The sequence below is a fragment of the Miscanthus floridulus genome, chromosome 4 (genome assembly GCF_019320115.1).
Source record: "Miscanthus floridulus cultivar M001 chromosome 4, ASM1932011v1, whole genome shotgun sequence".
Classification (NCBI taxonomy): Eukaryota; Viridiplantae; Streptophyta; class Magnoliopsida; order Poales; family Poaceae; genus Miscanthus; species Miscanthus floridulus.
Window position 1 is genome coordinate 18454670 of NC_089583.1, and position 11102 is coordinate 18465771.

At 43.2% G+C, this 11102-nt stretch overlaps 1 pseudogene; it reads right to left on the bottom strand.

Annotated features, from left to right (window-relative positions):
* Positions 1-1600: 1600 nt before the first annotated feature.
* LOC136548160 (disease resistance protein Pikm1-TS-like) lies at positions 1601-3842 on the bottom strand (annotated as a pseudogene).
* Between the last annotated feature and the right edge of the window lie 7260 nt (positions 3843-11102).

Consider the following 11102-nt stretch of genomic DNA (forward strand, 5'->3'; position numbering starts at 1 on the left):
GGCTTTGGTGGTGGTGGTGGTGGTGGTGGTGGCGGCGGCGGCGGCGTGGTGGTGCTACCGGCGACTTGTTTTTTTTATTTTTTTCCGAAAATTGTTTGCCGAGTGTTTTTTGGGGACTCGGTATAGTCTTTGCCGAGTGCCCGACGATTGACACTCGGCAAAACAATCTTTGCCGTTAAAACCTACGCCGAGTGTCGTTTGCCGAGTGTAACACTCGGCAAATGCTTTGCCGAGTGTTTTTGGGCTGTGCCGAGTGCCCTTGGCACTCGGCAAAGCTCCTGTATCCGGTAGTGATTTAGATATGAGCGCTGCCCATTCTGCTGTGTAAAGGTTAAAGAATATTGTAAAAGCCCCAGGTCTGTAGATCGAGTGTCATGTGTAAGCCCACAATAAGAGCAGGAATAAAAATGTCGCCGTGCTGGTTTTGTGGTATTTGCCTGTGCGATTTTCCCTCACAAATATGGCAACCTACATCCCCGGTCGTCTTGGCCAGTTGGGGGTATATATATCTCATATATATTCAATAGAAGTACTCACTCCGTCCTCAAATATAATGAATTTTGGCCATTTTCAGATAAAATAAGGAAAAATGCAATAGATGTATGTATCCCTTACTTACCTTCCTAATGTATTGAAATCTGATTCTTTTTCGCATGATTAAAAGGTGAACTCTTAGTCTCTTTATACAAAAATATGATAAGTACATAATTACTTATGTAAAATAATCACATATTTTATTTAAGTAAACATTATCTTCTTGTTCTCCGAATGCACTATATTTGAGGATAAATTTCAAATGCCAGAATACACTATATTTCAGGACTGAGGGAGTAGAATATAAACCTATGATCTCCACTAATTTTTGGATTATTAAACTGATAGCAATGCAATAATATTTTAAAAGCAAGATCCTATTCAATCATGACTTGCATTATACATTGCTTACCGTATGAGGACTTGAGGAGGCGTATGGCATTCTGAGAACAGAATTTCTCACTCTGCCTAGTCTTTGAAACTTTTCCAGCTTTTGCCCAATTCATAGATAAAAGGATCAGAAACAATGTAGCACAGCTATGCGAGATATATCAGAATATATGACACGAGATGATAGATTCTGCTTCAGAGTTCATACAAATCTTTATTACAACAAATTGAAGACTCAGAACTGAGTGAACAACATAGGTTTGGCAAACCACTCCACGAAACACACCACAATATGTTCCATTTTGTAGACAAACAAACAATAAACTGGTTGTAATAATAAATATTAATTAGCACATGACATAGAAAAGCTTAGCATGCATTTTCCTGAAGATGGAGAATGAGGTTCCCATCTTGTGTAGTGAAAGCGATGATGTGGATGCCTTTGGGAAACAAAATTCTGTAGCAAGCAAATTAACGTGGAAGTCTGAAACACTGGTCTGCGTAGTCGAAGGTTCAGCTTGTACTAATGTTCAATGACCTGCCACAGTAAGAAAGGAAGGAAAAGAAGGGGCTATTAGTTTAGCATTCTGTTAGTAAAACGCTACGGTCCTGCTTTACACGTGCCAGACAGGTTACCTTTGTATATTTAGGCAATACTGAGGCAAGATGTGATGAATTAAGCTTGGATCTCCTCGATCTCGATCGCCCCACTGCTGCTAGCCTCATTGCTACCTTCAGAACTCTCTGCAATTCCTGGCCTCTGGAAAACCACCATCTCCTGGCCCCTGACTGACACTTCAAGTCTAATCCTCTTGGGATGCTCCCAGGCTTCTTTTATCACGACGTCGATTGTGGCGCTGATGCACGGGCTGTCTCGTCGATACCATCCGTTGCATCGGAAGTCGACATTATGGAGGTTCACGAGGTGCTTGATACCCTCATATAGGGTGGTCTGTATTTGGTGGGCCACCGTAGAACTGGAACTCGAACACAAGCCACTCTAGGCTCGGCATAGCTCCTTTCTGGAAAGTAACCCGTGGCACTCGGCTGTCAATAGTGAGGTACTGGAGCTTTGCGAACCCTCCACTGTTAATGGCTATCGGCTTTCTGGGGACACCTTCGAACCTTAGCATCAGGTTCGAAAGGTTGGGCATCTCCCGTAGAATCTTGAGATCCTGCTCCTCTAATTTGCAGATCCTGATGTCCAAGGTGCCAATATTGTTGAAGTGCTCTTTGATCCACTGTGGAATGTGCATGTGCTTCGTGCCGACGGTTAGTCCACCATCAACAGTAAAACGTTCAAACGACAGGATCTCCCCTGCCAGCGATGACACCAGGTCACTATTCTTCCATGCTTTGTGGACGTACTTGGGCAATCTCTCCAGTTTTGATAGCCGTCCAGCTTCAAAGGGTGGTGCGCCGCCTATATTCACATTTAGATTCTTCAGTTTCTTCAGTCCCCAGATTTCCCTAGGCATCTTCGTCACACTCGTCCCCGACAGATTTAGTCTCTCCAAATGCTGCAGCTTCTCAATACCCCGAGGCAGCTTTGTGATTGTATGAAGTCCAGCCAAATTCAGAGCCTCCAAGTGCTGGAGATTCCCTATCTCACGGGGAAGCTCTGTGATCCCTGTTCCACTCAAGTCCGAAGTCTTCAAATGCTGCAGGTTACCAATCTCCTTGGGCAGCTCTGTGATCCGTGGGTTCGAACTCACGCACAGATTCTTCAGCTGCTGCAGTTCTCCAATGTCCCTAGGTATCCCTGAGAGCTCCTTGCTGTCACCCACGTCCAGAGTCTTGAGTTTCTTCAGTGTCCCGATGATCTCCCAGGCCTCCTCTCTGATGTTTGCTCCACGGATGCGCAGAGTCTCTATATGCTGCAGGTTCCCAATCTCCTAGGCAGCTGTGTGTTCCAACAACTCACGTCCGGAGTCTTCAATTGCTTTAGGTCCCCAATCTCAGCAGGTAATCTTCTGATCTTTGTTCCATGCACTTGCAAAGTCTCCAGATATTGCAGCCTTGCTATCTCTGCTGGCATCTCAGCAATCCCTGGGATCTCAGTAATCCCCACCACATGAAGATATAACATAAAACGCCTCCCGTTCAAGGACGCCTGGCACTAGTAACAGGTGCCTGAGACGGAGCAGCCCACACATATCCTTCAAATGTTGATTCTCAAGAACGTCAGACGGAGCATCCCACACATAATCGGGTTCCACACGTTGAACATCCAACACTCGCAGCTGTTGCAGATGCTTGTAGGGTACCTTCTCGGCATCTTTAAAAACGACAAGGGACCGGATATGATGCCAATCGATTCCTGACATGGGATCCACTGCATCACTGCTCGGCCAGTAGTCAATACATAGCCGGCCAACTGGAGAGGATGGAACACCATCAGAAGTGCAAGTGATGAAATTGTCTTCTCGCAACTTCCATCTAAGGTAATTTCGCATCATGGGTTGCAATTTATTACCATAACTCGGGAATTCTTGAAACCATCCCCTGCTGACAAGCTCATCGAAGTAATCTTCTGCTGCCTCCTTACAAACGAAACCTTCAGCGGTCCATCGTCTGACCAAATCATCCCTTTTAAAATAGTGACCCTCGGGGTATATGCTGCAGTACAACAAGCAAGTCTTCAGCATATGATGAGGAAGATGGTTATAGCCAAGGTCCAAGCTCTCTACCAATGGTTCAAACCCTGGAGTGTTCTGAATTCCATTTCTGGTAACTTGTTCCTCAATCCTGTCTTGCACATCGCGTGTACCTAGTACACATAGCCCTTGCTGTTCTTGACGCTCTCGCTCCTTTGCCAATGCCGAAATCATACATGCCCCTGCTAACGGTATACCACGACACATTTTGACAATACCATGGCCACGGTGAAAACCTTCTCCAACCACGTCAGCATTCATTTGAGTAGTGAAGTCTACTCTATAAAAATTATAATCATCACCCCGTTTGCTTGGCTTATAAGCTATATTTTTTTTCAGCCAACGAACAATATTTTTCTCTCACAACAAATCAGCTAACAATACTTTCAGCCATGACTTATCAACCAAGCGAACAGAGCACATAACCATGATCAATTTTGTAGACCAAGGCATCAAAATCATCACACCACTTCTCCGTTATAGCATTAACACGACTCGTCGTGACAATTCTACTGCCCAGATTATTATCTGGTAGAGACTTCTTGATGGTTTCCCATTCTCCACTATGCCAAATGTCATCAACTATAACTAGGTACCTGTACATGTTTAAAAAAAGAAAATATTGTTAAATGCACTACGTGGCAAAGACTTTCTTTTCAGAAATACATTGTGCGTCTTGTATTGGTCACTGTCACTGCCTCAGCAACCGATAAGCACTTGACGTACAGTATGGCGTCAGAAACCATACCTACTACTCTCTCCGTTTTTACTTACACGTCGTATTAACTTTGTTCTAGGTCAAATATATATATTTGTATCTTTCAAACATCGATTTTTGAAAAAATTATATCGGTTTCATAATATAAGAATTATGGTTTTAGATTCACTATAAGAAATAATTTCATAATACATATTTATATGTTGTAAAACTATAATATATTTTTTATATGTTGTAAAACTATAATATATTTTTTGAAATAGATAGTCAAAGATAAAATTGTTTAACTTAGGACAAAGTAAAATGTGAGATATAAAAACAAACATAGGGAGTATTATCGAAGTATACTTTAATAGAGTCTTATATATACGCACTAGGGCTCATACAAATCATGGCCAAAAGACCTTATTCAAGCACAAACACTACAAAATACGGTGGCATGATGCATACCGACGAGATCCTGATGAAGGGGTATGTTAAGCCTCGGGATCAAAGGTTCCCGACCAAGAGACCCCCTGACCGACCCTTCTAGGATCGCCCGGGACTCGGGGGCTACACCCCTCGGGTGCGCTCGTGCGCACCCTCTGGCTAAGGAATCGGGCCGAGCCCACCCACCGCCTCTGCTCGAGGCTCGGGGGCTCGCCTGAGCCTCAGGCTCCCATCGATGGAAGCCTGGACCCTATCCTTGGCCCCCTCGCGGCCTTTGGCGCTAGCCAAGGCTCGGGACAGAAGATAGGCGCCCCCGAGGCTCGGGAGCTCCTTGGCTCTACCCAGCAGGCGCGGCCCTGTCCACCGCTCCTTCAACAGGGTCACGCATGGGGTGTGACACAAGAAAACAAACTCCTCTACTGGCTTCAGGGGCTTTCACCACCAAGAAGCCTCCAGAAGGTGCATCTGGTGGAGGCCGGTCCAAGCCGACACAACCTGATACTCAGCGTGTCAGAACAGAGCGGCCAGACGACGCCTAGCACTTCTTTGGCTCCACAACAATGCCAAGGTCCACACGACACCGCTGCAAGACCCTCCTGGACTCCGGCGCATGTAGACCATATGCTAGACTCCCCCAAACCGTCGTGTACCCGACCTACCTCAGCATATAAGGGGAAGGTCGGATCCTAGAGGGGGAGGACAATTCCGAACAGATTAGTCGAGTCCTCACGAGACAGCTTGAGCTCTGCACCGAGAGCAGAGCCACCCCAAGAGGAGTACCGAGAGCTCCTCCCCTGTTTCCATCGTCTTCCTCCTCTCCGGTTAGGTGGAAGATCTCACCGGAGGCGAGGCTTCCAAGGATCAGCACCGAGCGATCCCCTACCAAATCTCTCTCTTACACTCTGTTGTAACCCCCCGATTTTGGATGCTCTTGAAGATAAGGATCATCAGCTGCTGGATGTAGGGCCCCGATAGCCCGAACCAGGATAAACCATGCGTCCTTTCTGTGTTCTTGAGTCCACCTAAGCCACCAGAGACACACACTCAGTGACACCACGAACAACAATGCTTGCCGTGGTTTCGACCCTGCGACACAAACCATAACCAAAAGACACTTACAATTCACTTTAATGATATTAATACTTAATTACAATAATTTCATAAGTTATTACTCTAGATAAGTTTTCCAATCTTGACTGAAACAATACGTCATATCAATATACTAGTAACTACTTTTAAGCACTCTACATTTTTTAATAAGAACTACTACCACACATATAATTTTTTGATATAGCAAATTGAGCATCTTGAGTGATAGTGCCTATACAGGCTGACACAATTTTTTGTGTAATTGTAGTAACTAAGGGAGTAGCTTATGACCTAGAATCTTTTTAATAAAATAAAAAGGAAACTTTTTCTTAAAATGTACAATAATCACTAGGCTTTCAACTTAACACATACATACAAAATTGTAACAACTAATAATAAGATTAAAAATTGAAACCCAAAATATAGATTTATGATATGACTTAAAGGGATTCAACAAGAGCTTACATAACTTAAGTTTAGGTTTCAACAAAATACACATCAAAGATCCATAGGGTTCCATTGCAAAGGATAAAAACACATATTTTTATATTACTAACCAAAGTTCCCAATGGAGCCTTCACATTAGTTCACACAAGACATCTTAGAAAAAAGGTATATCCTATAAATTCTCACAAAAAAAGAGAATTTATTAGCCATCAAAGCTATATTATCTAAATAATTCTCACTACCACAAAAAAAAATTAGGAGACAGTCCACTTTTATTGGCAGAGGCAGGCACAAATTTTACGTGTCTTTTAAAATACCTAATGAATTTCGGAGGCGGTCGTTTCATTTACGAAGACACCAAAAAAATTGTCCGTCTCTCAAAATCTATTTACATAGGTGGTCGCTTTATTTACGGAGACACATAAAAGTTGCTTGCCTCTCAAAATCTATTTACGGTGGTCCACCTCTGAAAATAGGGCCTATTTTTAGAGGTGGGTACCTTAAGAGGCCCGCCTCTATTAATATGGCCGAGGCCCAGGAAAGCACACATCCAAATCATCTAACGGACTTATATAAATACCAAAAGTAAGGGTTTGGCGTCTCCCACACTTCTCCAATCCCGCTGTCTTCGCGACACCTCGCTAGTCCTCTTCCTCCCTTGTGACATCTCTCCTGGCGATGGCCTCCTACACGTCGGCGTCATGCGGGGCGCGGTCTCCACCCTGGTGGCGGCACGGGGAAGACGGCCTCCACCCCAGCAGCGGTGTGCGGGGCGCCACCTCTACCCCGGCGGCGGCACAGGGAAGATGGCCTCCTCTCCCACACTGCCGCCAAGAACAGATGGACGCCTGTTTCTATGCTTTTTTGGTTTTTTATTTGGATTAACGAAGGCGGGCATTTAGAATTGCCTCTGGAAATCAGATTAATGAAGACATTGGAGCATAGGCGGACGTGATACCCACCTGCGATGATCTTTTTTGACCGCCTGTGAAAAGTTTTAATGTGCTAGTGTCCCAGTCTTTGGTATTTTGAATAAAGTAACCACCAAATATGTATTCAAATTACCCACCTATGCCATTACGAAGCATAATTTAAAATAGCCCCCAGTTTTCAACCAATTATTCACATGGCATCATAATAGATAGTATAAGTAGCCCCTTAAATTTGTATTTAAATTACCAGCCATTTAAAGAAATGAAAACTTGCTCAGGCCAGTTTTCACAGCCAACTCGTCAGGCCCCATGTGAACTGGCCTAGACCGGTTTGGGAAATTGGTTTGAGCCGGTTTTATCTTTCCTAGTCCAAATTAATCCAAATTCAATGCAAACTTGCCCAATCTCATTGGATAATTGCAGATATTATTATTTGAAAATGTTTTCTATTGGGATAAGACTACCCCTCTATATATATCAGAGGATCACGACCGACTAAGGTGAACCACACACAATAATCTAAACAATCAATCTACTATCCTCGTCTCCTAACACAAGCTTTTCCAACCCCTGCTGTCCAGAACCACTCTTGATGTGATTTGTTGGCTTTCTAGGTGGTCATTCTAATCCTAGGGCAACCCAGTTGTGCTCCTTCCCAACAGGTCTTCTCGGGATGTGTTTATGGGCTCTTCGGGCAAAGAATGTGTGTCGAATCTGCACGCTAGGCCATGTGCGGCCTTGGGCTAGCTTACCCTTGCTCATGTGTGACCGGATTTTGCATCAACACACTTTTTGGCGACTCCATTGGGGACAATCATGTTTCACTTTTTGGCGACTTTGTTGGGGACAAGCATGTCTAAAGACAACGACACGAAGAAGGGTGATGCCACCATTCAAAACAACATTGTCTCGCCTTCATTAGCTCCTCGACAACCTTCGCCAAATGCTAGAAGCGATATTCATCGCTGAACTAAAAGCAACTTGTTCAAGTAACACAATAGATCGCGAGGGAGTCGTCGTCACCCAATACAAAGATCCCATCTTTGGTGACCACATTCAACTTCCACGTCTACAACTGTGGTAAAAGATGATGGAAAGGTGATGATCTGCCTCCTACTCATGCTTGATTATGCTAAGATTTTAGATGATTCACAAGAAGGTGACAATAGCTCACTCTCTGCTATTAATGTGATCATGACATGTTTTAATTGATTAGAAAGTAAGCATGTTGATCATCCTACTAGTTTGCCTCATGGTGTGTCTACTAGTGGATCAGCCCCTGTTGCTAAGCAATCTTAATATCGGATGCCTATCAACTTTTATGACAATCAAAATTTGTATGATGCCAATCAAGCCAAATTGTCCCTTTTCGGTGCATGAAATCAATAGGGCCGATATAGGTGAGGTTAGCACACAACACTGCCACTCGTCACGTACACGCCAAATTAGGCTTACACTACACGAGCCAATGACGGACCAGCAGCACCGTGACTTTAGTTGGCACATACTATGGTGTTGCCTAACCCTCCTAAGTCTCCGACTACGATTTCTACGCTTGACAGTGTACCCATCCTCTCTCAAGCCGATATTACTAAAAATTTTATTCAATTTGGAGAGTAAGTAGCTAGGTCAATTGAATCAAGTCTGGGTGTACAAAAATTATGCCTAGCAGGAATAATATATCATGAGGCACACCCTTCTAATTTTGATTTTATGAAAGCTCCTAATAATTGGACGGTACCGGATTTTTTCAAAATTCAGCGGCGAAGATAGTAAATCTAACGTGGCACATATTCATTTGTTTGTTGCACAAATGGGTGAAGCTAGTACCCTAGATTTTATGAAAGTTCAAAATTTCCATTCTCTCATTTCTACATCATTTTCGTGGTTTATTTCTTTACCGTTCTGTTCCATTGGTTCTTGGGCTCTATTAGAAGAAAAGTTTCATGAACACTTTTACAACGAAACTAATAAGATGAAATTATCAAATTTGACATCAATTAGGCAAGGGAGCGATGTGTCCGACCTGATTATATCAAAAGATTTAGAGATATAAACAACTGATGCTTTAATTTGATAACTGTTGAAGGAGATTTAACTGATTTGGCTTTTATTAATGGTTTGTGCCCTAATGTTAAAGACAAGCTTGAGCATTTTGAATTTCTTACTTTGAATCAGTTGTTGCAATAGAATTTAGCTATTGAACCTTGCTCTAAAGATGATAGGGATGTTCATAGGTCATCGTCTTAATATGCATGCTCTTGAATATCATTCAGATAGCTTGGACGATGAAATTAATGAATGTTGCCTTGTTGAATTTGTTTGGCCAACACAAGCTAAATCAATCACATGCTAGTCTCTCAAGCTGATTCATAAGAATTGGCAAGAAGAGATGAAGTTTTCTTTTGACCCATCTAAACCTGAGCATAATTTGGATGAATTGCTTAAGAATAGGTATATTAAATTGTCACATCCTTTGCCACCACTTGATAAGATGAAACCATGGGCATATTATAAGTGGCATTAATGAGGGACGATTAAGTCAAAATGAGATGCAATTGACAAGACACCCTTCTTGGTCAACATGCTTGAACTCGATTCAGCCGGATCATGCCAATTCTACTATTGGAAATTGGTGAACCCCGGAATCAGCAAAGGGTGAGAAGAAGTTGGCTCGTGAGGTTGTGCTTGTAAGGTGCGATGATGGCTGGGAGAACCTCGAAATTACTATCAAGTCTTCCGGGCTCGGGGGGGGGGGGGGGCAAGGAAAAGCTCCTGAAGTCAAGAAGAAGACAACCAACATCACTACTGTCCAAAAGGAGGTGGCTATGCCAACTTTGGAAGTCAGAGAAGCAAATTCTAGGGTGGTGAAGAGAAAAAACAACAAGTTCGTTTTCTGAAATCGACCAAGCTAGCATTGATAAAAAAAAGTGCAACACATGTTTAAACTGAAGCGTCGTGAGACTAGGACTTCGAATACTAATGAAACTAAGGTTTCTAGCAAGCAGGTGCAGTTTTAGTCAACATTTGACCACCTTATGAGAAAGTATAGGTAGCAAAAGGCCGATTCAATGAATTGGCTAATAAAAAAAGTGTGTTCACCCCTGAAGGAAGTTAACAGGGGGAGCCAACAAAATAGAGTGTAAAGTCACATGCTGTGACTCAAATTCAGTAGCACATTGCTCCATGTGTGGCCTATTGGGAGCCCCTGATGCTGTATTCACCATGTCTAGTGTGGGGGCGAGGTGGGTGTGGGTGTCGTACCTCTAAGCGCCTCATATGCAACATCAATGAGTCAGAATACCTGCTAGTCATGATCCACATCGTTCCGGTTTCAGCCAATTGGGCAACGACCAATCAAGTTCTAGTAGGGCAGGGCAAAGTAAGCTAGATATGGAAAATCTTGCTGCTCCAACTTTGCAACAAAAGGGAAAGGCACTAGCAAAGCAAATATATGTTCCTAAGAAGAAAGAGGTGGTTCCCGCTACCCTCCTGAATAAGGCTTCTAAGCAAGCATATATCATAATCAGTTCTACAGAGGTGCTAGTCATAAAAATTGATGGGCTAATTGTAATTGAGAATCTGGCTCCAGCAGTAATGCAAGAAGTGTTTATGGGTTATGCCACTAATGATCATGAGACCAAGAGTAACAAGGGCAGCTCCAAATATTTCTAGCCAAAGTGGTGTCCATCGGGCTTGTCCAAGACAAAGGAGCGTATACTCCAGTGGGCTTATTGTAAGAAATAGAAGCAAGAAGGCTTGGAGAAGGTGAGGGAACAAGTATTCAAGGAGATAGACCCCATATTCCATCAAACAACAAAAAGGACAATAAAAGGAGTGGAACCAGAGAAAACCGGCCCATGCTAGTTTTGAAACCAGCCTGAGCTGGTTTTGGTAGAAAGCAAT